The sequence below is a fragment of the Physeter macrocephalus genome, chromosome 14, assembly GCF_002837175.3.
Source record: "Physeter macrocephalus isolate SW-GA chromosome 14, ASM283717v5, whole genome shotgun sequence".
Classification (NCBI taxonomy): Eukaryota; Metazoa; Chordata; class Mammalia; order Artiodactyla; family Physeteridae; genus Physeter; species Physeter macrocephalus.
Window position 1 is genome coordinate 94,289,178 of NC_041227.1, and position 27,597 is coordinate 94,316,774.

The 27,597-nt window shown below is 38.5% G+C and overlaps 1 protein-coding gene across 2 annotated transcripts in view; it reads right to left on the bottom strand.

Annotated features, from left to right (window-relative positions):
- The window catches only part of TAOK1 (TAO kinase 1), a 161,000-nt gene that overhangs the window by 110,757 nt on the left and 22,646 nt on the right, over positions 1-27,597 (bottom strand). Inside the window, exon 1 of one of the 2 annotated variants that reach the window (XM_024127961.3) lies at positions 11,599-11,701. The exons of the other annotated variant lie outside the window; for it this stretch is intronic. The gene's annotated coding sequence lies outside the window, so the exon portion shown is untranslated. Of the gene's footprint in view, positions 1-11,598; positions 11,702-27,597 lie in introns of those variants that run through there. 2 annotated transcript variants of the gene reach the window in all.

Here is a 27,597-nt window from a genome sequence, read left to right on the forward strand (position 1 = left end):
AAAATAAAAGATGACACAAATGAACCTATCTATGAAAAAGAAACAGAATCAGGGACATAGAGAATAGACTGGTGGTTGCCAAGGGGGAGGGGGTGGGAGAGGGTTGCATTGGGAGTTTGGGATTAGCATATGCAAACTGATATCTATAGAATGGATAAACAACAAGGTCCTACTGTATAGCACAGGGAACTATATTCAATATCCTGTGATAAACCATAATGGAAAAGAATATGAAAAAGAATGTATACATATGTATAGCTGAGTCACTTTGCTGTATAGCAACAATTAACACAACACTGTAATTCAACTATACTTCAATAAAAAATGTTGTGTTTTTGGGGGGGTTTCTTTTTTTGTGTGTGTGGTACGCAGGCCTCTCACTGCTGTGGGCTCTCCTGTTGCGGAGCACAGGCTCCGGAAGCGCAGGCTCAGTGGCCATGGCTCACGGGCCCAGCCGCTCTGCGGCATGTGGGATCTTCCCGGACCGGGGCACGAACCCGTGCTCCCTGCATTGGCAGGCAGACTCTCAACCACTGCACCACCAGGGAAGCCCCTAAAAAATGTTTTTAAATTAGCAAATCAAATCCAGAAATATATAAAAATGATACTACATCACAACTAAGTAGCATTTATCCCAGAAATGCAAGGCTGATTCAGCAGTCAAAAATTAACCTAATTCTCCCATTCTAAACAGACTAAAGAAGAAAAAACACAGGATCATATCAACAGAGGCAGAAAAAGGATTTCACAAATTCAACATCCATTCATGGCAAATACTCTCAAAAAACTAGGAATAGAAGGGAACAGCATTAACCTGGTTAATGCTATCTACAAAAAACTACAACTAACACCATACTTAATGATTAAAGATGGAAAGCTTTCCCCTAAAGATATAGGGAAAGCAAGGTAAGAATCTCCACTATAATCATTCCTATTCAACAACACATTAGAAGTTTTATAAGTAAAGAAAAAGAAAAGGAATACATAACAGAAAGGAAGAAAAAAACCATCTCTAGTTGCAGACATTATTGTGTACACACACACAAAAAAACCCCCAAGGAACATACAAAACAGCAAGGGAAGAAAATGGAATATTTAGATATAAGTCTAAAATATTTGAGTAGAATTTATATAGTAAGAACAATAAAACCCTGATGAAATAAATCAAAGTTGACTAAACAGATGTACCATGTTCATGAACTGAATGATTCAATATTGTTGTAAGGTCAATCCTCCCCAAACTGATTTAAAAATTCGACGATTCATAGATTCAAAACAATCTCAATCAAAATCCAACAGAATTTTTTTGTACATATCAAAAAACTGATTGTAAAATGTTCATAAAAAGGCAAAGAATCCAAATTAGTCAAGACAATTTTTTTTAATGTATTTATTTATTTATTTTTGGCTGGGTTGGGTCTTTGTTGCTGCATGTGGGCTTCTCTCTAGTTGTGGCGAGCGGGGGCTACTCTTCGTTGCGGTGCACGGGCTTCTCACTGTGGTGGCTTCTCTTGTTGCAGAGCATGTGCTCTAGGTGTGCAGACTTCAGTAGTTGCGGCGTGTGGGCTCAGTAGTTATGGCTCTTGGGCTCTAGCACGCAGGCTCAATAGTTGTGGCGCACGGGCTTAGTTGCTCGGTGGCATGTGGGATCTTCCCAGACCAGGGATCAAACCCGCGTCCCCTGCGCTGGCAGGCAGATGCTTAACCACTGCGCCACCAGGAAAGTCCCCGGTCAACTGATTTTTGACAAAGGTACAACCGAGAAAAAAGATAATCTTTTTTGAAAAATGGTGTCATAGCAACTGGACATCCATATGTATAAAAATGAACTCTGACTCATACCTCACACCTTACAGAAAAATTAAGTCCAAACATGGTTCATTTATCTCAATGTTAAAAAGTTAATGCTACAAAACGTTTAGAAGAAATCACAGGAGAAAATCTTTGTAACCTTAGGTTAGTTAAAGAGTTCTTAGATTTGACACCAGAAGTATAATCTATAGAAGTCAAAACTGATCATTTGGACTTCATCAAAATCAAAAACTTTTACTCTTGCAAAGGACACTTTTAAAAGAAAAGAATGAAGTCAAGCCAAAGACTGGGAAACATTATTTCAAGTCACATATCTCAAAATAGATAAAATATATAAAGAACTCTCAAAACTAAATAATGGAGTACAGAGATGCATACTTGAATGATAAAACTTTAAAGAAACTCCCAGGGCTTCCCTGGTGGCGCAGTTGTTGAGAGTCCGCCTGCCGATGCAGGGGATACGGGTTCGTACCCCAGTCCGGGAAGATCCCACATGCCGCGGAGCATCTGGGTCCGTGAGCCATGGCCGCTGAGCCTGCGCGTCCAGAGCCACAACGGGAGAGGCCACGACAGTGAGAGGCCCGCGTACTGCAAAAAAAAAAAAAAAAAAGAAACTCCCAGATGTTGTCACTATAAAAGTAATGATAGTGGTTACTTTAGGGGAAAGGGGGAGTTGTGATTGGGAAGAGACACATGGAGGAACTTCTGGAATGGCTGGCAAAGTTCTATTTCTTGCCTTAGATACGGGATTTCATTTACAATAGTTCATTAAACAAATTCATTTTTTTGTGAATTTTCTGTATCTGTGTTTGATTCTACTCCCCCAAAACTTAGCTACTGATAGCCTACTGTTGAACAGAAGCCTTCCTGATAACATAAAGTCAATTAACACATACTTTGTATGTTATATATATTATATACTATATTCTTACAATGAAGTAAGCTAGAGAAAAGGAAATGTTATTAAGAAAATCATGATGAAGAGAAAATACATTGACAGTACATAAATGTATTTACTGAAAAAAATCTGCATAGAAGTGGACCCGTGCAGTTCAAAGTCCATGTTGTTTGTGACTCAACTCAAAAAACTTGTAGTTTTTGCAAAGAGGGCGATATAACAAAATCATATGGATTATTTTTAGGTAATTATGGCTGGTATTTTGAAAAACATTCACAAGTCTATAGCTTTCTTACGTTCCAAATTTTCAACAATAATCATATGTTTGATTTCTACAACCAGGAAAAAAGATTAAAAAATCCAACAACATTTGTGCATATTCTTTGGATTGTTAGAACACAGAAGAGATGAACATAAAATGTATAAAAAGTGAGAATGCCAATAAAGTTAGAAATCCCTGAAATATATCATTACACTGTTAAGCTAGAGTTAATAGTATCCATTGCATAACTGCTTCTTTTCTATACATCCTCAAATTTCCAAAAGTAAAGTACTTTATTATAAAAATCAGCACCATCCTGGTTGCCCTGTACCCATGCAGAACATTGCTACAATAGAGTCATCAATGTAAAACTGACAAAGGTACTTGATTTGAATCTTGTCCATTTTTATAAGCTGTCATGAAAAACTAGGAAAAGAAAACAGCACAGAGGAACTTTCACAGCAACCCTAATCATAAACTCCATAATTTCTGCTGAAAATGAATATTAGGTACATGAATATCCAAAGTACAGGACTAATACAGCTTGATAAACTACAGATCAGTCTTAAAAGATATAAATATTTGTAAAAAGTTCTTACAGGTACTATGAGACTGCATATACAATCTTCTTAAAAAAAAAAACCCCAGGGCTTCCCTGGTGGCGCAGTGGTTGCGCGTCCGCCTGCCGATGCAGGGGAACCGGGTTCGCGCCCCGGTCCGGGAGGATCCCACATGCCGCGGAGCGGCTGGGCCCGTGAGCCATGGCCGCTGAGCCTGCGCGTCCGGAGCCTGTGCTCCGCAACGGGAGAGGCCGCAGCAGAGGGAGGCCCGCATACCACAAAAAAAAAAAACAAAACAAACAAACAAAAAAAACCCCCAAAACAGGCTATTAGGTTACATTTTAAAGATACCTAATCTGTCCTTCGGGGAAAATATCATTATTGCAACTCACCATATCCTTCCTACTAAAAGAGAACAGTAAAAGACATTAACAATCCTATAAACAGCAAATGAGATCTAATTTGTTTCTGGTTCCACAAAAACAGACCAGAGAAGCATATCATTTATTAGGCTACTGAGGGCTGAATGTAAAAGATACATAATTTTTGTAGGTGATACCATTTTATTCAATCCTAAAACATAGATCGCTAAGAAAGCTGATGAAAATAGAATAAAAACCCAATATATTTTAAAATCTCAGACCCAAATAGGATTTTCAGAATTAAGTAACTGCTCCACATTTGCAAACCACAGTCAAATAATTGACAATAACATCAGTCAAGCCACAGAAAGAAGATGGGGGAAGGGTGCTGATAATCACAGCATATTCAGTATTACTTGAGGAATGCTCCTTGGAGGAACGGTGATGATGTCACAGTATTCCATCTTTTAAGAACCTTCACATTTTCACAAAAAGGACACTGTTGGTCTTTAGCAACTGCTTCAATACCATAACGCCCTTTTCCCTACATGTTACTCAGAGGGTTCAGGCTTAGAAACCAGCCAACTTAGTCAAATGTTCGATTACTTTAGAGAAAGAAAAATTGCCTCTTTACACAGAATCGGCAGAGACAGATTACACTGTCTACTATGTCTTCCCTCAAAAGAAACACACATATACACAAATCACTTTACCAATAACTGAGAAATGTCATCAGTAAGATAAATTTGACATTACAGGAACTCACATCAGCCTTAATTGACAGAGAACTGATTTGATGCCTGGTGCTTCAACCTACTTATAAATATTATACATTATAATTACAAAAGTTTAGGGTTGGAAGGAATTAAGAGAGTATTTGGTTTCAAAAGGTCACATGCCTTTTCTCAAAATCACAGGGCAAATTAGTGGTGGGAAATAACAGAATCAATTACCTGAACCACTGTTTACTACTTCAAACTGAAATGAAGAGAAAGGTGAAAAGCAAAAATAATATTGTTAAAGAAGTCACTGGGTTGTTGGGTAGGAGAGAATGCATGGGGCAGTATTATGAATATTGTTTAATTTTGAGCATTGATAAAGATATGAAGATTCAATTTTTTTTTACAAAACAAGATACAGGTGTATAAGTAATATGTAACCATTTATATAAAAATAAGGAAATATATCTGTATACACACAGGTAATCTATGGAGGGATTCATCAGAAATGAGGGTGTTTAGGAGACTTTTTTTTCCTATGAATCCTTTCTACCTTTCAAGTTTTTATTCCCCAAATGCATATATTATTTTTCTTTTAATTTTAAAGAGAGATACAGGTAATATTCTTTTCAAGAAAGGCCTTACAGTGACTTCCCCGGTGGTCCAATGGTAAAGAATCCGCCTTGTAATGCAGGGGAACGCAGGTTCGATCCCTGGTCAGGGAACTAAGATTCCACATGCCACGGGGCAACTAAGCCTGAGCGCCACAACTACTGAGCTTGCGCACCTCAACCAGAGCCCACATGCCGCAAACTACAGAGCCCACGTGCTCTGGAGCCCACACGCCACAACTACAGAGCCCACACGCCCTGGAGCCTGCGACAGAGAAGAGAAAAAACAACTAGAGAAGAGAAAAAAACCCGCATGCCACAACTAGAGAGGAGCCCGCGCGCCACAACGAAATATCCCAAGTGCCTCAAAAAAAACAAAAAAACCCATGTGCGGCAACTAAGACCCGATGCAGCCAAAAATAAATAAACAAACTTTTTTAATTTATTTTTTAAAAAGTCCTTACTTACACAACCTTATTAGTTACTCCAATTAGACTAACCATGTGAAATTTTTGTGCACCTTTCACATCTTACATGTAATAAGCACTTAAAATCTTTATAATTAAGATTAGGGAGGGACTTCCCTGGTGGTCCAGTAGCTAAGACTGTGCTCCCAAATGCAGGGGGCCCAGGTTTGATCCCTGGTCAGGGAACTAGATCCCACATGCCTCAACTAAAGATTCCACATGCTGCAACTAAAGATCCCACTCGCAACTAAGACCTGGCAGAGTCAAATAAATAAATAAATATTTTTTTAAAAAAGACATCACAATAAAAGAAAATTACAGACCAATATCCCTTATAAGTACAAATACAAAAATTTTCCACAAGATATACCTTGAGCAAATGACATTTATTCTAGGAATGCCAGGGTAGTATAACATATGAAAATAAATCAGTGTAACATACCATATTAATAAGAGGAAAGAAAAAACAATCATCTCAACAGAAGCGGAAAAAGCATTTGACAAAATCCAACACCCTTTCACGATAAAAACACTCAACAAACTAGGAACAGAATGGAATTTCCTTAACCCACAGGTATCATGATAGTTAATGGTGAAAGACTGAAAACTTTCCCCCTAAAATCAGGAACAAGACAAGGATGTGGCTCTCAATACTTCTATTCAACATTGTACGGGAAGTTCAAGTCAGGGCTTGACAAGAAAAAGAAATAAATGTCATCTAGACTGGAAAAGAAGTAAAATTATCTCTTTTCACAAATGACATAATCCTATACATAGAAAATCCTAAAGAATCCACAAAAAACTCTTAGAACAAATGAGTTCAGCAAAGTTTCAGGATATATCAATAGACAAATATCAGTTGTACTTCTATACACTAGCAATGAATATTCTGAAAATGAAATTAACAATTCCATTTACAATATCACTAAAATAAAACAAATATTAATAATAATATATTTTTAAAGTACTTAGGAATAAATTTAACCCAAGTGCAAGACTTAGAAAATGACAAAACATTGTTGAAAGAAATTAAAGACCTAAATAAATGGAACAACATCATGTGTTCATGGATTGGAACACATAAAATGGTAATACCACCGAAAATAATATATAGATTCAAGGTAATCCCTAACAGTTTCCAAGCTGTCATTTTGCAGAAATGAACAAGTTCTTTCTAATATTCATGTGTAACTGCAAGTGACCCAGAATAACCAAAACAATCTTTAAAAATTTAGAACCAAATTGGAAGACTCACCCTGCCCAATTTCAAAGCATACTACAAAGCTACAGTAATCAAGACAGTGTGGAACTGGCGTAAGGACAGGCATATATACCAACAGAAAAGAACTGAGAGTCCGTATTTACAGTCAAATGTATGGGACAATAAACCCATACATATATGGTCAAATGATTTTCAGCAAAGGTGTCAAGACCATTCAGTGGGAAAAGAAGTCTTTTCAACAAAAGTTGGTGAGATTAACTGGATATCCACATGCAAAAAAGAATGAATTTGGACCGCTTCTTCACACCATATATAAAATTTAAATCCAAATGGACCAAAAAGTCAAAAGCTAAAACAATATAACCCTTAGAAGGAAACATGGGTGACAACCTCCAAGACCGTGGATAAGGCAACAGTTTTTCAGATATGATTCCAAATGTACACGCAAAGAAAAAATAGATAAAATGGACTTCATCAAAATTTAAAAACTTTTGTGCATCAATGGACACCAATCAAGAAGGTAAAAAGAAACACACAGAATGGGGGAAAGTATTTGCAAGCAATATATTTGATAAGGGTCTAGTATCCAGAACATATAAAGAACTCTTGGGACTTCGCTGGTGGTGCAGTGGTTAAGATTCTGCACTCCCAATGCAGGGGGCCCAGGTTCACTCCCTGGTCGGAGAACTAGATCCCACATGCATGCCGCAACTAAGAGTTTGCATGCCACAACTAAGGAGGCTGTGTGCCTCAACTAAGGAACCCGCATGCCACAACTAAGACCCAGCACAACCAAATAAATAAATATTTTTAAAAAGAACTGTTAATTGGGTTAATCCAATTAAATAAACCAATTAAAAACGGGCAAAGGATTTGAACAGACATTTCTCCAAAGAAGATACACAAATGGTCAATAAGCACATGAAAAAATTCTCAACATCATTAATTACAAATCAAAACTACAATGAGATACCATACCACACCCACTAGAATGGCTATAATCAAAGAGGCAGGGCTTCCCTGGCAGTGCAGTGGTTGGGAATCCGCCTGCCGATGCAGGGGACACAGGTTCGTGCCCCGGTCCAGGAAGACCCCACATGCCTAGGAGCGGCTGGGCAAGTGATCCATGGCCACTGAGCCTGTGTGTCCGGAGCCTGTGCTCTGCAACGGGAGAGGCCACAACAGTGAGAGGCCCGCATACCACAAAAAAAAAAAAAAAAAAAAAAAAAGAGGAAGAAAATAACAGGTGTTGTGGAGGATGTGAAGAAATTGGAACCTTCACACATTGGTGGTACGAATGCTAAATGGTACAGCCACTGTGGAAAAGTTTGGCAGTTCAAAAAGCCAAACACAGAATTATCATATGACCCCACAATTCCACCCAGCAAATCCATCCTGCATTTCCCACCCAGGATAATGACATGGCTATTCCTTGTGTCTCCGAGGTCAGAAAACTAGATGTGACCTAAAAAGAAACGAAATTGAGTTGTTTGTAGTGAGGTGGATGGACCTAGAGTCTGTCATACGGAGTGAAGTGGGTCAGAGGGAGAAGGACAGATACCATATGCTGACACATATATATGAAATCTACAAAAAAAAAATAGTTATGAAGAACCTAGGGGCAGGACAGGAATAGATGCAGATGTGGAGAGTGGACTTGAGGACACAGGGAGGGGGAGGGGTGGGCTGGGACAAAGTGAGGGAGTGGCATGGACTTGTGTATACTGCCAGATGTAGAATGGATGGCTGCTGGGAGGCAGCCGCATGGCACAGGGAGATCGGCTTGGTGCTTTGTGACCACCTAGAGGGGTGGGATGGGAGGGTGGGAGGGAAACGCAGGAGGGAGGAGATATGGGGATGTGTGTATGTGTACAGCTGATTCACTTTGTTGTAAGGCAGAAACTGGCGCACCATTGTAAAGCAAATACACTCCAATAAAGATGTTTAAAAAAAAAAAAACCAAGAAACTAGATGTGACCTTTTTTTTCCTCTTCCTCTTTTTCTCCTCTAACATCAAGCTAATAAATTGGTAAAGCCAACAGACTTGAATCTCCTGTATTCACTGTGGGTAGCCTAGTTCAGGCCTTAATAATATCTCACCTAGACTAATGCAATACCTCCTATCTGGACTGTCTGTAGTTTCATTCTCTCCAATTCATCTTTCTTATTGTTTCTCTAATTTTTTCATTAATATATATAAGCACAAACTAAGGCAGGAAATTCTTTTTCTTGGCCATGATGGGCGGCATGTGGGATCTTAGCTGCCTGACAGGGATCAAACCCATGCCCCCTTGCAGTGGAAGTGCAGATTCCTAACCACTGGACCACCAGGGTATTCCCAGGAAATTCTTAAGAAAAGTCACAAAATTATTGCTCACTTTTTTATTAAATTCAAATAATACCATAACACTTACAGAATAAAGTTCAAACAGTGTACAAGGCATTCAAGAACTCCACAATCTGACCGAATCCTTCATTTCCAGTCTTTTCTCTTAGTGTATCTATCCCTTAATCATAGCAATGTCCAGCAAAAGCCTCCATGACACCTGAAATACTGTCTACATTCTTAACCAACCTATCCTACTATTTCCAATACAGCTTCAGAACTTCAATTTGAAATTAGTAATTCCTTTCTCTTTACTATATAAATTTTCATTTTGTATCTCTATTTTTATACATATTTTTAATGTCGTTGTTTACATGCCTTATATTCCCAGGCGGTATCATAAGGTTCTAGAGCTCCTGCATACAGAGCGTAACAGTTTTACACAGCCGATCAAAAAAAGAACAGTTTGTTGAATGACTATTTAAATACCCTATCATTTCATTTATTTCTAAGACTCTATGCAAGTTTAGGTAAGGGCAGATATTTTTTAACTCATTCCAATTATAAAAGCAGATAATTCATTTTTTTTACAAATAAAAATAATTTTATTAAGCATATAACAGTTATTTCCATGTAGATTTCAAAATAACTTCAAATCTATCTGCTTCTTACATATTACCCATCTGGCTTCTGGTGTCTGCCCCCTTTTGGGTGAGGCTGATCTAGAGGCTTGTGCAGACTTCTTGGTGGGAGGGGCCAGTGTCTGCCTATTGGTGGGTGGAGCTGGGTCTAGGCCCTCTGGTGGGCAGGGCCATGTCAAGGCCCGTGTCTAGAGGTGGCTGTGGGCTCAGGAAGTCTTCAGGCAGCCTGTCTGCTGAAGGGTGGGGTTGTGTTCCTACCTGTTGGTTGTTTGGCCTGAGGCATCCCAGCACTGGACCCTACATGCTGCTGGGTGGGGCCAGGTCTTGCTGCTAATGACCCAAGCAAGATGTCTGCCTCAAGCAAGAGTTCACAGATGAACATTACCCGATATCTCTGCCACCAGCGTCCATGCCCCAGGGTGAGCCACAGCCACCCCCTACCTCCCCAGGAGACCCTCTAAGACCAGCTGGTAGGTCTGGCTGCTAGGAAGTCACTACTTTTGCCCTGGGTCCTGGTGTGCACGAGACCTTGTGTGCACCCTCCAAGAGTGGAGTCTGTGTTTCCTCCAGTCCTATTGAGCTCCTGTAATCAAGCCCTGCTGGCCTTCAAAGCCAAACGCTCTGGGGGCTCCTCCTCCCGATGCCAGACGCCTGGGCTTGGGAGCCTGACGTGAGGCTTAGAGCTCTCGCTCCTATGGGAGAACTTCTGCAATATAATTATTCTCCAGTTTGTGGGTCGCCCAATCAGGTGGTATGGGATTTGATTATATCGCAAGTGCACCCCTCCCCTACCAGCTGTCTCATTGTGGTTTCTTCTTAATGTCTTTGGATGTAGAATACCTTTTTGGTAGGTTCCAGTCTTTTTTATTGATGGTTTGCTCAGCAGTTAGTTGTGATTTTGGTGTGCTCGTGAGAGGAGGTGAGCTCAAGGTCCTTCTACTCCACCATCTTGTCTCTCACCCCTACATATCACCCAGCTTAATTGCTTGAATTACACTGAGCACGTACTCTAAGACAAAATTTTTCTGTAAGTAAAATTTAAATTTAAATCTGTGATTACTTTCCCAAGATCAAATCTACCATTAAATTGTTTTGCTTACAAATACAGTCATGTCCTAAGGAATTACACTAATGTAAAATCTATATAATAGAATTTGCATAATTAATTTTGCAAAGGAGGGAATGGTGACTCAAATACTGTATCCTACTTTGTACAGTCAGTTCTGCTATAACATTTATTTTGAAAACAACTGTAGTACAATGTGAATTATGCATTTACTTATGTGCAATTTCATCCCTGAGAAACAGTAGATGAGTGCAGCAAACTGCACCCAGCTGAACCAAGTCTATTAACTGTGTTTTCTTATTTTCTGTATTTTCAATGTTCTGGTCCTCTCAGGGCCAGTTAATTCTTAGAGACAGCAAACAACTAACCTGAGATCATATCTTTCATATGTAAACCAATCAATCCAAAATCCATACTTCCAACTACCTCCTTTACCTAGCTCTTACAGTCCAGGCCAATATTCCCCTGCCCTAACCACTCCGGGGCCAGGTACCAGACCCTTAGGACAGCCCCTATAGCTCAGAGACCACTGAATTATTAAAAGTAGCCAATTCTAAAACTGCTTAACCTGCCTCGCCCATTTCCTCCCACAGAAACCACAATAAAGGCTTTTGCCATATTTTCCTCCTGCTCCCTCTACCTCCTGACCAACCTGGTGCTTCCCTGTGTGGCCCTAGATGGCTTGGTGTCCCACCTCCTCTTGGGAACTGAAACAAACTATCTTTTCAATGACAGTCATCTTCTGAACTGTTGGTCTCATCATACCTGAAAAATAGTAAAACCTACATTTAAAAACACCAAGCCATATAAGAATACACAAAACACACATACACACCTTAAACATATATTAGCTACCTTAGTTCACTGCATGTGTTATGCATACCCAACCATATCTGGTGTTAAAATTTTCTATCTGATTTTAGATAACCCGTCTTTCATCACTTCACAATAACTCCCACTAAATCAACTTCCACAACAAACTTAAGGTCTCTTTCAGTAAGCTCTGTATTTATTGTAATACTTATGTATTTATTAATCATTTAACGTGTAAAACTATGCTGTTTTTATTAGGTTCCTATCTTTTTTTATGTGACACTAAAGTTTTTGAGTGTTGTGCTCCTAACCCCATTTTTCCCATAAGCCCTGTAGTTTTCACTACATAATTTAGCATAACATGGTGATTTTTTAGGAACACACATGTTGTGTTACAGCAGAACTGACCATACTTGCACTGAGGTTCAGTATTATTTTCTAAGAGATATAATGACTCTGTAAACTGTATTTTCTTTCTAATAATATTGCAAATTCCTTAATCATAAGATACCAATTATATAGTTCTCTGGGATATATCAATAAATATTAATTTGCTACTTAACCCAAATAACTGTTCTAAATACCTTCTAATAGGGTTCACTGAGGTATAATTTACATTTAGTAAGATCCACCCGTTTTAAAGGTACAGTTCTGATACATGTATATACAGTCTTGATATCACCACCACAATCAAGAATATTTCCATCACCCCCAAAACGTTCCCAATACCCTTGATCCAATTTTTGTCACTATAGTTTTGTCTTTTCTAGAACTTTTTTTTAATAAAATTTATTTTATTTATTTATTTTTGGCTGTGTTGGGTCTTCATTGCTGCACACAGCATTTCTCTAGTTGTGGCAAGCAGGGGCTACTCTTTGTTGCAGTGCGTGGGCTTCTCATTGTGGTGGCTTCTCTGTTGCGGAGCACAGGCTCTAGGCACACAGGCTCAGTAGTTGTGGAGCAAGGGCCCAAATGCTCCGTGGCATGTGGGATCTTGCTGGACCAGGGCTCGAACCCGTGTCCCCTGCATTGGCAGGCGGATTCTAACCACTGCGCCACCAGGGAAGTCACTATACATGAATTACTTTTAAAACTACTTTTTTTCCAGAGAACTTTAAAATATCAGTAACACAAATGCCAATATTACAATACCTACAAGTTTAAAAATCTGCAACAAAAGCTTAGTCTTGTTAGTTCAGTATCACAATACTTTCAAGAGCGGCAATATACTTTCTGATAAAGAGGAACTACTGATCTGAGCTCAACAATAAAAATCTAACAACTTGAGAATAGTTTTTAACTTATTTAAGAACTATTAATCAGAGCTCTTGTTTTTCAAGAAAATTTTAAAATAATTAAAATACCCAATATGCCCAAATATATAAAGCAAAACTGTGGTGATTTATCAGCTCATCATCAAATGTGATGGGGAAATAAAGAAAAAACACTTCCCTTCCGTATAGCTATTCCCATTGCAGATCTACAGTAATTTGGTTAATTGTAGTTTAGATAAACCAGGAATAGTTTGTTACCAAAAGGAAGGAAATATTTAACTTCAATATTCAAAACAGATTACTTTTAAATTGTTATTTTAGACTTATACTAGCCCTTTGTGCTTCTTTTCACTAGTCTTTTTCCAGGATTTATTCTTGATTCTGTCATTCTCCAAAGGAGAATCTAATATACTTGCCTTGTGGCTTTCTAGACTGCAGAATCTTTCCACATTCTTTTATTAGCTCTAATGATTAAGAGTCAAACTCTATTTACTTTCTTTTTTATTACCAGTAACTCAAGAGATTACAACTGTGATGAAGCCCTGAAAAAGTTATATTAGGAAAAAAAGAATGAGCAAGCTCATTTATTTACTACATAGAAAGTTCAAAGGTACTATTAACACCATGTGTTTGACATCTCCACTTGAATATCTCAAAGGCACTTCTAACTCAACATAATCTAATCTCTCAAACCAATCTTCTGTGTGTCATATATAAAATAAAATGAACCAATCTAATGTATCCAACTGGGCAATTCAGAAACCTAAGAGTTATTTTTTGACACTTCCCTTTCCTTCACTCATAACGCAGTCCATCACCATGTCTTGTAGTTTTGTCCTTTTATATCTTTCTTAAATCGGTCCACTTTCCTCCATCTCCACAATCACCTACTTATTCTATCCAGGCTATTACTTTACCTTACCCGGGCTACTCATTATAACAAACTCCTAAAGGGTGCCACTGCATCCACTCTCGGCCCCCCTCCAATTCATTTCGTCTACTACAACCAGAATAACCTTTCAAAACACAAATCTGATTATGCCATTCCCTCTCTTTAAGTGCTCGATGCCTTTACACTTTACTCTGGTTGAAACAAAAATCCTTACCATGACATTCAAGAAACTGAATAGTCTGACACTACCTACCTCTTTAGCCTCATTTCCTTCCAACTTCCTGTGCTGACGACATGAGCCTCTCAGTTTATCACTATGCTCCTCTTTCTACAGAGCTCTGAACACACATTGACTAAGAACACAGGTTCTGAAATCATATTATTTAAGTCCCCAAACTGGATCTGCCAACATACTTACTGTCAGCAGTTAACTTGTTGGGCAAGTAACTTAATCTCTCTGACCTCAGCTTTCCCATCTCTAAAATAGGGGAAATGATAATACCTATGTCACGGGGATTTTGTGAGGGTTGAATGAAATATGTGTAGAAAACACAGTGCTCAAAATTATTAAGTACACTTCATGCCAAACTCCTCTCCATTTCAATTTCTGGTTGTCATCTCCACTGGGAAACTTTTCCCAACCCAGTTCTTCTTCCAGGCAAAATTAATTGGTTTTCTCTGTGTGTGATACTTCCATTAAATTTGCTTATACTCAATTAGCACTTACATCATCTCACTGTACTGAATTATTTGTTTACATATCCATCTCACCTAACCACTAGGTGAGTTCCTTAAAGGAAGAAGCTACCTTATTTATCTTTGAATCTTACGTACCTAAAAATGTCTCTCGGGCTTCCCTGGTGGCGCAGTGGTTGAGAGTTCGCCTGCCAATGCAGGGGACATGGGTTTGTGCCCCGGTCCAGGAGGATCCCACATGCCACGGAGCGGCTGGGCCCGTGAGCCATGGCCGCTGGGCCTGCGCGTCTGAAGCCTGTGCTCCACTACGAGAGAGGCCACAACAGTGAGAGGCCCGCATACCGCAAAAAATAAATAAATAAAAATAAATTTTAAAAAAATGTCTCTCATAGGGCTTCCCTGGTGGTGCAGTGGTTAAGAATCCGCCTGCCAAGGCAGGGGACACAGGTTCAAGCCCTGGTCTGGGAAGATCCCACATGCCGCAGAGCAACTAAGCCCGTGCACCACAACTACCGGGCCTGAGCTCTAGAGCCCGCGTGCCACAACTACTGAAGCCTGTGTGCCTAGAGCCTGTGCACCTAGAGCCCATGCTCCGCAACAAGAGAAGTCACAACAATGAGAAGCCCAAGCACCGCAACGAAGAGGAGCCCCCGCTCGCTGCAACTAGAGAAAGCCTGCGCACAGCAACACAGCCCACATGCAGCCAAAAATAAATAAATAAATTTATTTTTTTAAAAAAAGACATACCATGCAAACACTGTTGAGAGTACCAGGGTAGCCTTAGGTATACACCCAAAAGAATTGAAAGCAGGGGCTCAAAGATACACATACCAATGTTCGAAACAGCATTATTCACAAGAGCCAAAAGGTGGAAAACAACCCAAATGTCTATCAACAGATGAACGGATAAACATGTGATATATACATACAATGAAATATAATTCAGGCTTTTAAAAAGGAATGAAATTCTGAGACATACAACAACATGAATCAGCCATGAAAACATTATGCTAAGTGAAATAAGCCAAACACAAAAGGACAAATACTGTATGATTCAATTTATATGAGGTACCTAGAATAAGCAAATTCATAGAGACAAAAAGTAGAACAGAGATTACCAGAGGCTGGGGAAGGGGGAATGGGAGTTATTTTTTAATGGATACATAGCTTCTGTTGGGGATGATAAAGTTCTGGATACGAATAGTGGCTATGGTTGCACAACATTGTGAGTGTACTTAATGCTACTGAATTGAACACTTAAAATGGTTAAAATGGTACATTTTGTGTTATGCATATGTTAACACAATTTTCAAAAAATGTTTCAAGATTGCTGGAGTAGCCATATTACCAAAGGACCTTCCAGAAAAGGAAAGTTACCAAAGAAAAAAACGGATATTTCACAATGAGAAAAGGACAATTCATCAAGAATATACAATAATCCTAAATGGGTATGCACCTAATAACAAAGGTTCAAAATACATGAAGCAAAACTGAAAAGAAAAATAGAGAAATGAATAATTATAGTTGACATTTTAACATTCCTCTCTATAATTCAGAGAACAAGTACAGAAAAGCAACAGGTGTACAGAAACTTAACACTCAAAATAATTTGACCTAATTCACATTTAAAAAGCACACCATCAATAAATGCAGAATACATATTCTTCTTAAGCTTTATGGACCATTAACCAATCCAGACTATGCACTGGGCCATAAAACAAGTTTCAGTAAATATAAAAAAATTAAATTCACACAAAGTGTGTTCTCTGACCACACAGAATTAAATTAAAAATTAAATTAGGAACATTGCTGCATATTTGTATATTAAACAACATATTTTTTTTTCTTTTTCTTTTTTTTTTTTTTTGTGGTATGCGGGCCTCCCTCTGCTGCGGCCTCTCCCGTTGCGGAGCACAGGCTCGGGACGCGCAGGCCCAGCGGCCATGGCTCACGGGCCCAGCCGCTCCGCGGCATGTGGGATCCTCCCAGACCGGGGCGCGAACCCGGTTCCCCTGCGTCGGCAGGCGGACGCGCAACCACTGCGCCACCAGGGAAGCCCAAACAACATATTTCTAAATGACACGATTGATCAAAGAGCAGGACACAAGGGAAATTAGAAAATATTCTGAACTGAATAAAAGTGAAAACATGATATATCAAACTCTGTGGTTCACAGCTAAAGAAGTATTTAAAGGGAAATTTTATAACATTAAATCCTTATATTAGAAAATAAGAAGGGACTTCCCTGGCAGTCCAGTGGTTAAGACCCCTCACTGCCAATGCAGAGGACGTGGGTTTGATCCCTGGTCAGGGAACTAAGATCCCACGTGCTGTGCAGTGCAGTCAAAATATTAAAAAAAAAAAAAAAAAAAAAGGAAAAAAGAAAGTTTTGAAATCGGTAATGTAAGCTTCCAACTTAAGCAACAAACAAGAAAAGAGCAAATTAAACACAAGCATAAAGAAGGTAATAACAGGGGTTTCCCTGGTGGCGCAGTGGTTGAGAGTCCGCCTGCTGATGCAGGGGACACGGGTTCGTGCCCTGGTTCGGGAAGACCCCACATGCCGCAGAGCGTCTGGGCCCGTGAGCCATGGCCACTGCGCGTCCGGAGCCTGTGCTCCGCAACGGGAGAGGCCACAACAGTGAGAGGCCCGCATACCGCAAAAAAAAAAAAAAAAAAAAGAATAGCCTGTGCACCTAGAGCCCATGCTCCGCAACAAGAGAAGTCACAACAATGAGAAGCCCAAGCACCGCAACGAAGAGGAGCCCCCGCTCGCTGCAACTAGAGAAAGCCTGCGCACAGCAACACAGCCCACATGCAGCCAAAAATAAATAAATAAATTTATTTTTTTAAAAAAAGACATACCATGCAAACACTGTTGAGAGTACCAGGGTAGCCTTAGGTATACACCCAAAAGAATTGAAAGCAGGGGCTCAAAGATACACATACCAATGTTCGAAACAGCATTATTCACAAGAGCCAAAAGGTGGAAAACAACCCAAATGTCTATCAACAGATGAACGGATAAACATGTGATATATACATACAATGAAATATAATTCAGGCTTTTAAAAAGGAATGAAATTCTGAGACATACAACAACATGAATCAGCCATGAAAACATTATGCTAAGTGAAATAAGCCAAACACAAAAGGACAAATACTGTATGATTCAATTTATATGAGGTACCTAGAATAAGCAAATTCATAGAGACAAAAAGTAGAACAGAGATTACCAGAGGCTGGGGAAGGGGGAATGGGAGTTATTTTTTAATGGATACATAGCTTCTGTTGGGGATGATAAAGTTCTGGATACGAATAGTGGCTATGGTTGCACAACATTGTGAGTGTACTTAATGCTACTGAATTGAACACTTAAAATGGTTAAAATGGTACATTTTGTGTTATGCATATGTTAACACAATTTTCAAAAAATGTTTCAAGATTGCTGGAGTAGCCATATTACCAAAGGACCTTCCAGAAAAGGAAAGTTACCAAAGAAAAAAACGGATATTTCACAATGAGAAAAGGACAATTCATCAAGAATATACAATAATCCTAAATGGGTATGCACCTAATAACAAAGGTTCAAAATACATGAAGCAAAACTGAAAAGAAAAATAGAGAAATGAATAATTATAGTTGACATTTTAACATTCCTCTCTATAATTCAGAGAACAAGTACAGAAAAGCAACAGGTGTACAGAAACTTAACACTCAAAATAATTTGACCTAATTCACATTTAAAAAGCACACCATCAATAAATGCAGAATACATATTCTTCTTAAGCTTTATGGACCATTAACCAATCCAGACTATGCACTGGGCCATAAAACAAGTTTCAGTAAATATAAAAAAATTAAATTCACACAAAGTGTGTTCTCTGACCACACAGAATTAAATTAAAAATTAAATTAGGAACATTGCTGCATATTTGTATATTAAACAACATATTTTTTTTTCTTTTTCTTTTTTTTTTTTTTTGTGGTATGCGGGCCTCCCTCTGCTGCGGCCTCTCCCGTTGCGGAGCACAGGCTCGGGACGCGCAGGCCCAGCGGCCATGGCTCACGGGCCCAGCCGCTCCGCGGCATGTGGGATCCTCCCAGACCGGGGCGCGAACCCGGTTCCCCTGCGTCGGCAGGCGGACGCGCAACCACTGCGCCACCAGGGAAGCCCAAACAACATATTTCTAAATGACACGATTGATCAAAGAGCAGGACACAAGGGAAATTAGAAAATATTCTGAACTGAATAAAAGTGAAAACATGATATATCAAACTCTGTGGTTCACAGCTAAAGAAGTATTTAAAGGGAAATTTTATAACATTAAATCCTTATATTAGAAAATAAGAAGGGACTTCCCTGGCAGTCCAGTGGTTAAGACCCCTCACTGCCAATGCAGAGGACGTGGGTTTGATCCCTGGTCAGGGAACTAAGATCCCACGTGCTGTGCAGTGCAGTCAAAATATTAAAAAAAAAAAAAAAAAAAAAGGAAAAAAGAAAGTTTTGAAATCGGTAATGTAAGCTTCCAACTTAAGCAACAAACAAGAAAAGAGCAAATTAAACACAAGCATAAAGAAGGTAATAACAGGGGTTTCCCTGGTGGCGCAGTGGTTGAGAGTCCGCCTGCTGATGCAGGGGACACGGGTTCGTGCCCTGGTTCGGGAAGACCCCACATGCCGCAGAGCGTCTGGGCCCGTGAGCCATGGCCACTGCGCGTCCGGAGCCTGTGCTCCGCAACGGGAGAGGCCACAACAGTGAGAGGCCCGCATACCGCAAAAAAAAAAAAAAAAAAAAGAATCCACCTGCCAAGGCAGGAGATACGGGTTCAAGCCCTGGTCTGGGAAGATCCCACATGCCGTGGAGCAGCTAAGGCCGTGCATCACAACTACTGAGCCCGTGTGCCACAACTACTGAAGCCCATGAGCCCTAGATCCTGTGCTCTGCAACGAGAAGCCACCACAATGAGAAGCCTGCACACCACAACGAAGAGTGGCTCCCGCTCGCTGCAAGTACAGAAAGCCCATGGAGCAACGAAGACCCAACGCAGCCAAAAATAAATAAATAAATTTATTTATTTTTTTAATATATATTTTTATAAATTTATTTTTTAAGGTAATAACAGTAAAAACCAATAAAATTAAAAACTGAAGAAACCAAAAGAGAAAAATCAACTTCTAGTTCTTTGAAAAGATAAAACAGAGAACTCTCTCTAGCCTGACGGATACAGAAAAAAAGAGAGAAATGATACAAATTACCAGTATCAGCAACTAAAGAGAGGATATCACTACAGACCCTAAAGACGTTAAAAGAATAAGGGAATATTATGGATAATTTTTACCAGTTAATTTGATAACTTAGGTGAAATAGACTTAAAGTCTATTAAAAGTTCTTAAAAAGCACAAACTATCAAAGTTAACTCAAGAATAAATAGATAATCTAAATAGCTCCATTTCTATTAAATAAACTGACTTCACAGTTAAAAGCTCTGCAACAAAGAACATACCAGGCCTAGATGGTTTCACTGGCAAATTCTACCAAATACTTAAGAAATAACACCAGTTCTACATAAGTTCTTCCAGCATTTAAGCACTTACTAACTTATCTTATGAAGTCAACAATACCATGATACCAATACCAGATATAAACAAGAAAACTACAGACCAATATCTTATACGGATATAAATGCAAAAATTCTGAAAAAAATATTAGCAACTAGAACCCTGCAATTTATGAAAATAATAAATCATGACCAAGTGGAATTCATTCCAGGAGTGAAAATCAATCAATGTAATTCACTATATTAGACTAAAAAAGCATAACCATATGATCTCAGTAGAAGCAAAAAACAAACAAATAAAAAACTGACAAGGTTCAATTCACTCGTGACAAAAGCTTTCAATAAACTGAAAACAGAAGCAACTTCCTTAACCTGGTAAAGAATACCTGTAAGAACCCTACAATTAATATCATATGTAATGATGAAAAACTAAATATTTTCCCCATAAGATGGAGAACAAGGCAAGGATATCCACTCTCACCAGACCTATTCGACTGCATTGAAAGACCCAGCCAGGGCAATAAGATCAAAAAAAGGAAAAGAAATAAAAGGCATTAAGACTGGAAAGGAAGAAATAAAATTGTCCTTATTCATAAACATGACTGTCTACATAGAAAATCCCAAATAATCTACAAAACAGCTTCTAGAATAAGTGAATTTACCGAAGTTGCAGAATACAAAGTCAACATGCAAAAATCAGTTGTATTTTTACATATTAGTAATGAAATTAAAATTTGGGGGGAAAAAGTAAAATTTACAATAACATCAAAAATCGTTAAATACTTAGGGATAAATCTAACAAATACATGCAAGATTGTAGGCTGGTAACTACAAAACACTGACAGAAATCAAAGATGACCCAAACAAATGGAGAGATATACCCTATTTACAGATTGCGAGACGCAATATTGTTAACATGTCAATGCTCCCAAAATGAGCCAAGGATTCAACACAATCTCAAAAGACCAGTAGTCTTTTTTGTAGAAACTGATTCTAAAACTTACATTAAAAAGCAAAGCACCTAGGATAAACAAAACAATTCTGAACAAAATAAAGTTGGAAATCTCACTCCGACTGAACTATACTATAGTACTCAAAATGTACTATAAAACTACAGTAATCAAGACAGTGTGATCAAGACAGTGTGATACTGGTGTAAGAATCGAAACAAATTAATGAAACAGATAGAGACCAGAAGTAGACCCATACATATGGGTAATGTAAATTTTACATTTTACAAATGTAAAACCCAAAATTTTAAAACTTCTAAAAGAAAGTATAGGACAAAAATTTTTTGTGGGACTTCCCTGGTGGTGCAGTGGTTAAGAATCCACCTGCCAATGCAGGGGACACGGGTTCGATCCCTGGTCCAGGAAGATCCCACACGCCGTGGAGCAACTAAGCCCATGCACCACAACTACTGAAGCCCGCACGCCTAAAGCCCGTGCTCAGGAAGAGAACAGAGAAGCCACCGCAATGAGAAGCCTGCGCATCGCAATGAAGAGAAGAGTAGCCCCTACTCTCTGCAACTAGAGAAAGCTCGTGAGCAACAACAAAGACTCAACTCAGCCAGAAATAAGTAAATAAAATACATTAAAAAAAAAATTTGTGACCTTAGTTTATGGAAAAATTTCTTAGATATAAAACCAAAAGCATAACCCATAAAAGAAATTGATAAAGTAGACTTCATCAAAATTGAAAACTTCTGCTCTTTAAAAGATACTGTTAAGAAAACAAAAAACCAAGCCACAGACTGAGAGATAATACTGGCAAAACATGTATCTACCTAATAAAAGGCTTATATACAAACAAATAATTCATAACTAAATAATAACAAACAATCATAACTAAATAATAACAAACAGCCCAATTTTAAAATTGGAGATGGGCAAATAATTTGAATAGACACTTGGCTGAAGAAAACTACAGATGGCAAGTAAGCACATGAAGAGACATCAAGGAAACGCAAACCAAAATCACATGAATCTCCTCCCCATTTAAGGGATGGGCTAGACTCAGTGACTCACTTCCCAAGAATAGAGTAGGGAAAGGGAAAATTAGTAACTTTACAGTGGTGAAACCTGGCAAACACTACATTAACCAAGCAAGGAAGGCTAACATCATCAGTGTTGTCATGTGGCTATCTTGTACCTCCTGATATGACGTGATAAGAAAGGCACTACAGGGACTTCCCTGGCGGTCTAGTGGTTAAGACTCCGTGCTTCCACTGCACAGGGTGCGGTTCAGTAAGATCCCACATGCCGCGCAGCAAGGCCAAAAAAAAAAAAAAAAAAAAAGCTACACCTCTACAGTATTCTTCCCCAAAACCCATCATTTCAGGCTAATCATGAGAAAAACACCAGACAAACCTAGACTGGCGGACATTCTTCCAAACAAGAAGGACATAAAGGACTGAGAAACTATCATATTCCAGAGGAGACTGTGACAGAAAGAGAACACTAATGGAAAAACTGGTTAAATCCAAATAAAGTCTGTGAGTTAATAAGTAATATACTCATGTCAGTTTCTTTCTTTCTTTTTTTAAATTGAGGTACAGTTGATTTACAATGTTGTGTTACTTCACGGTGTACACCAAAGTGATTCAGTTATACATATATATACATATTCTTTCCCATTACAGGATATTGAATATAGTTCCCTGTACTATACAGTAAGACCTTGTTGTTTCACGTCAGTTTTCTTAGTTTTGACAAAAGTACTATTAAACACACAGTCTCAGGATATTTATTAATTATAAAGGGGAAAATCACAGTAGAGAAATCCAACAGATACCACCTTAAGCAAAAAAACCATGTTAACATCAACAGTAAAACATACCAACATCATGCATCATATCCCTGATATGATGCAATGAGAAGGCCACAATACACTCTGCAATATTCTTAGCAAAAACATATCCTCAGTTTAATCATGAGAAAACACCAAAGAAGCCCCAAATTTTTGTTAGTGTTGTAACGTATTTTAATTCAATGTGTGTATTTTATTTTTTTAATTTTTCAGCCCTGCCACGCATGTGGGATCTTAGTTCCCCGACCAGGGATCAAACCCGTGCCCCCTGCAATGGAAGCACGGAGTCATAACCACTGGACCACCAGAAAAGTCCCCAAAGAAGCCCAAATTGAGAGGCATTTTAAAAGTAACTAACCAGTACTCATTAAACATGGCAAGGTTAAAAAAAAGTGTCAAGGTCATGAATGACAAGGAAAGACTGAGGTTCCACCAACAGACTGGAGGAGAACAAGGACTTACAACAAACTGCAGAGTGAAGTCCTGGAACAGAAAAGGGTTATTAGTGAAAAAATGTAAAATTCAAGGGAGGGCTGAGGTTAAGATCACAGGATTATAACAATGTTGATGTCCTTGTCTTGGTAATTATTTTATAGTTATGAAAGATTAGGGGAAGCTAGATGAAGGGCATACCTGAACACTCTAGTAACTTTTTAACTTTTCTGTAAGACAAAAATTATTACAAAAATTTAAAAAATATATTACATGTCAATTATATCTCAATAAAACTGAGAAAAAAATTACAAAAAATTCCTGGCCATCATCAAAACATCTACAAACAATAAATGCTGGAGAGGGTGTGGAGAAAAGGGAACCCTCCTACACCGTTGGTGGGAATGTAAATTGATACAACCATTAGGGAGAATGGTATGGAGGTTCCTTAAAAAACTAAATACAAAACTACCATATGATCCAGCAATCCCACTCCTGGACATATATCCAGAGAAAACCATAATTCGAAAAGATACATGCACTCCAATGTTCACTGCAGCACTATTTACAATAGCCAAGACATGGAAGCAACCTAAATGTCCATCGACAGAGAAGTGGATAAAGAAGATGTGGTACATATATACAACAGAATATTACTCAGCCGTAACAAAGAACAAAATAATGCCATTTGCAGCAACATGGGTGGACCCAGAGACTGTCATACTGAGTGAAGTATAAGTCAGATTGAGAAAGACAAATATCATATGGTATCGCTTATATGTGGAATCTAAAAATGGTACAAATGAACTTATTTACAAAACAGAAACAGTCACAGATGTAGAAAACAAACTTATGGTTACCACGGGGGAAGGGGGGGATAAATTGGGAGGTTGGGATTGACATATACACACTACTACATACAAAATAGATAACTAATAAGGACCTATTGCATAGCAAAGGGAACTCTACTCAATACTCTGTAATGCCCTAAATAGGAAAAGAATCTAAAAAAAAGTGGATATATGTATAACTGATTCACTCTGCTGTACACCTGAAACTACCACAACATTGTAAATCAACTATACTCCAATAAAAATTAAAAAAAAAAAAAGAATTCCTGACTCTTTAGTAAAATTGCCAAACTTATAAGCCCTTACCCAATAGCTATGTATTAAAATGATATTCCAGCATTTATTTTGATTTTCATAATTAATCCTATGGAAGAAATATTAAATTTTCACAATACTTATTCCTTTGCAGTTAATGAATTTTTATAGTATGCCAGAATATTAGCAAATTGAGAGATGCATTTTATTCTAAGCAATTATTTTAATACTTCTTTAAGTAAAAGGACAATTACCAAAAAAGAGGGGCAAAATATCCTTTAAAATATGTAAAACTTTAGGAAGAGAAATGTCAGTTTTGACCATACGTTAAAAGATATAATTATCTTAGCAAATCATTAACAGTAAGGTATAATAATGCTCCAAGTGCCAATATCCAAATATATACAATAGCTCGGGGGAAGAGGAACTTCATGTAGATAAAGCATTCTTATTTGTCAAGCTTGAACCAACTTGCTTTCATTTGACACAACTAGACAATATGAAAACCAACCAGTAGGGCTTCCCTGGTGGTACAGTGCTTAAGAATCCTCCTGCCAATGCAGGGGACACAGGTTCGAGCCCTGGTCCGGGAATATCCCACATGCCGCGGAGCAACTAAGCCAGTGTGCCACAACTACTGAAGCCTGAGCTCTAGAGCCCACGAGCCACAACTACTGAGCCCACAAGCCACAACTACTGAAGCTCGCACACCTAGAGCCCGTGTGTGCCACCACCACAAGAGAAGCCACCACAATGAGAAGCCTGCACACCCCAACGAAGAGTAGCCCCCACTCGCTGCAACTAGAGAAAGCCCACACACAGCAACAAAGAGCCAACACAGCCAAAGTAAATAAACAAATAACTTAATTTAAAACAAACAAACAAACAACCAGTAAACCAAATTCATTCAATATTTACTAGGCCGCTACCAAGTCCCAGGCCCTGTCCTAGATGTGGGAATTCAGAAACGATTAAGTGGGAAGGCAAATATATGAACAACTGAAATTGCACTTAACAAATATTTATTAAATAATAGAAGACAAGTAAAAGATCACCCTACTTTGAAGAAGCGTACCCCTTTTAGAAAATCAATGAGTTCAAATCTGCCTCTCTAAAGTACCAAACAAGGTACTGAATTTAATTCCAAAGACGGAAACTAAAATCTCGAATCATTTTTTTTAAATTTTACTCAACAGTTTTTTTTCAGCTTTTTTTAAAAACTGAAGTTTAGTTGACTAAACAAACAAAAAACACAACAAAAGAACATAAGGAAATTTTTGGAGGTGATGGATACTCTTGATTGTGGTGATGGTATCACAGGTGTATGCTTATGTCCAAATTCATCAAAATGTATATACTAAATATGTGAAATTATTTATATATCAATTACACCTCAGTAAAGCTAAAAAAAATAGTGAATATCGGGCTTCCCTGGTGGCACAGTGGTTGAGAGTCCGCCCGCGAGTGCAGGGGACACGGGTTCGTGCCCCGGTCCAGGAAGATCCCACATGCCGCGGAGCGGCTGGGCCCATGAGCCATGGCCGCTGAGCCTGCGCATCCGGAGCCTGTGCTCCGCAACGGAAGAGGCCACAACAGTGAGAGGCCCGCGTACCGCAAAAAAAATAAAATAAAATAAAAATAAAAATAATAGTGAATATCATGGATACTTTCAGTGTATTTTACTACAACATTTATCTTAGTATCCTACCTTTATTTTCACCTGCTTATTTTTATTGTCTATTTAATGTATTATATGTTTTTATGTTAGTCACCTGAAATCAAGTAATTTGATATGCATAACTTCAAATGTGCTTTTTTTCATGCACAAAATCAAACGAACATCTTTCAATACCAAGTCAGAGGACAATATTCAAATATTTGAAGTGAGAAAAGCCCCCAAATTACTTTATCTGCGTTAAAATTGATAACTGCACATAATGTTAGAAGGGGTTTTAAACTCAAAGTTTAAACTAGTCTCACCACATCTCCTTTTAATTACCCACAGTATGTTGTATTTGTACCAGTTTGGCACTTAATTATACAGTAACACCAAATATTTTACATCTTCAAAGATTTTCCTTGGTAACTAAAATATTCCTCTTTGAGAATCAAAAGTTTGTATTTGTCCAAAGAAGATATGCAAAAGGCCAATAAGCAAACGAAAAGATGTTCAACATCATTAGCCACTAAGGAAATGGAAATCAAAAGCAAAAGAGGAAGCATTTCATACCCATGAGGATGGCTTATCATTAAAAAAATTTTTAATGAAAAATAACAACTATTGGAATGGATGTGGAGAAAGTGGAACCCCTGTGCATTCAGCCACTGTGGAAAACAGTTTGCAGTTCCTCAAAGTTAAACAGAGAATTACTGTATGACCCAGCAATTTCACTTCTAGGTATATACCCATGAGAACTGAAAACAGGTACTTAAAGAAGTACACATATACACATGTTCACAGCAGCACGATCACAACAGCCAAAAGGTAAAAACAGCCCAAATGTCCATTAACAGATGAACGGATAAATTGTGTATACAATTCTGTATACAACAGAATATTACTCACGCATTAAAAGGAATGAAGTACTAAATGTGGATGAACCTCCAAAACATTATGTTAGTGAAAGAAGTCAGATACATATGTTCTATGATTCAATTTATATGAAATACCGAGAATAGGTAAATCTACAGAGACAGAACACAGACTGGTGGTTATCAGGAGCAGGAAAAGGGGAGAAGAGGGAGCAACTACTTAATGTGTACATGGTTTGCTTCTGGGGTAGGTAAAATACTCTGGAACTTAGAAAGAGGTGGTAGTTGCACAATACTGTGAGTATACTAAACGCCACTTAATTGCTCGCTTTAAATTATTAATTTAATGTTATATGAATTTCATCTCAATTTTTTTAAACAAATTTATTTATTTGGCTGTGTTGGGTCTTCATTTCTGTGCGAGCGCTTTCTCTAGTTGTGGCAAGCGGGGGCCACTCTTCATCGCGGTGCGCGGGCCTCTCACTGTCGCGGCCTCTCTTGTTGCGGAGCACAGGCTCCAGACGCGCAGGCTCAGTAG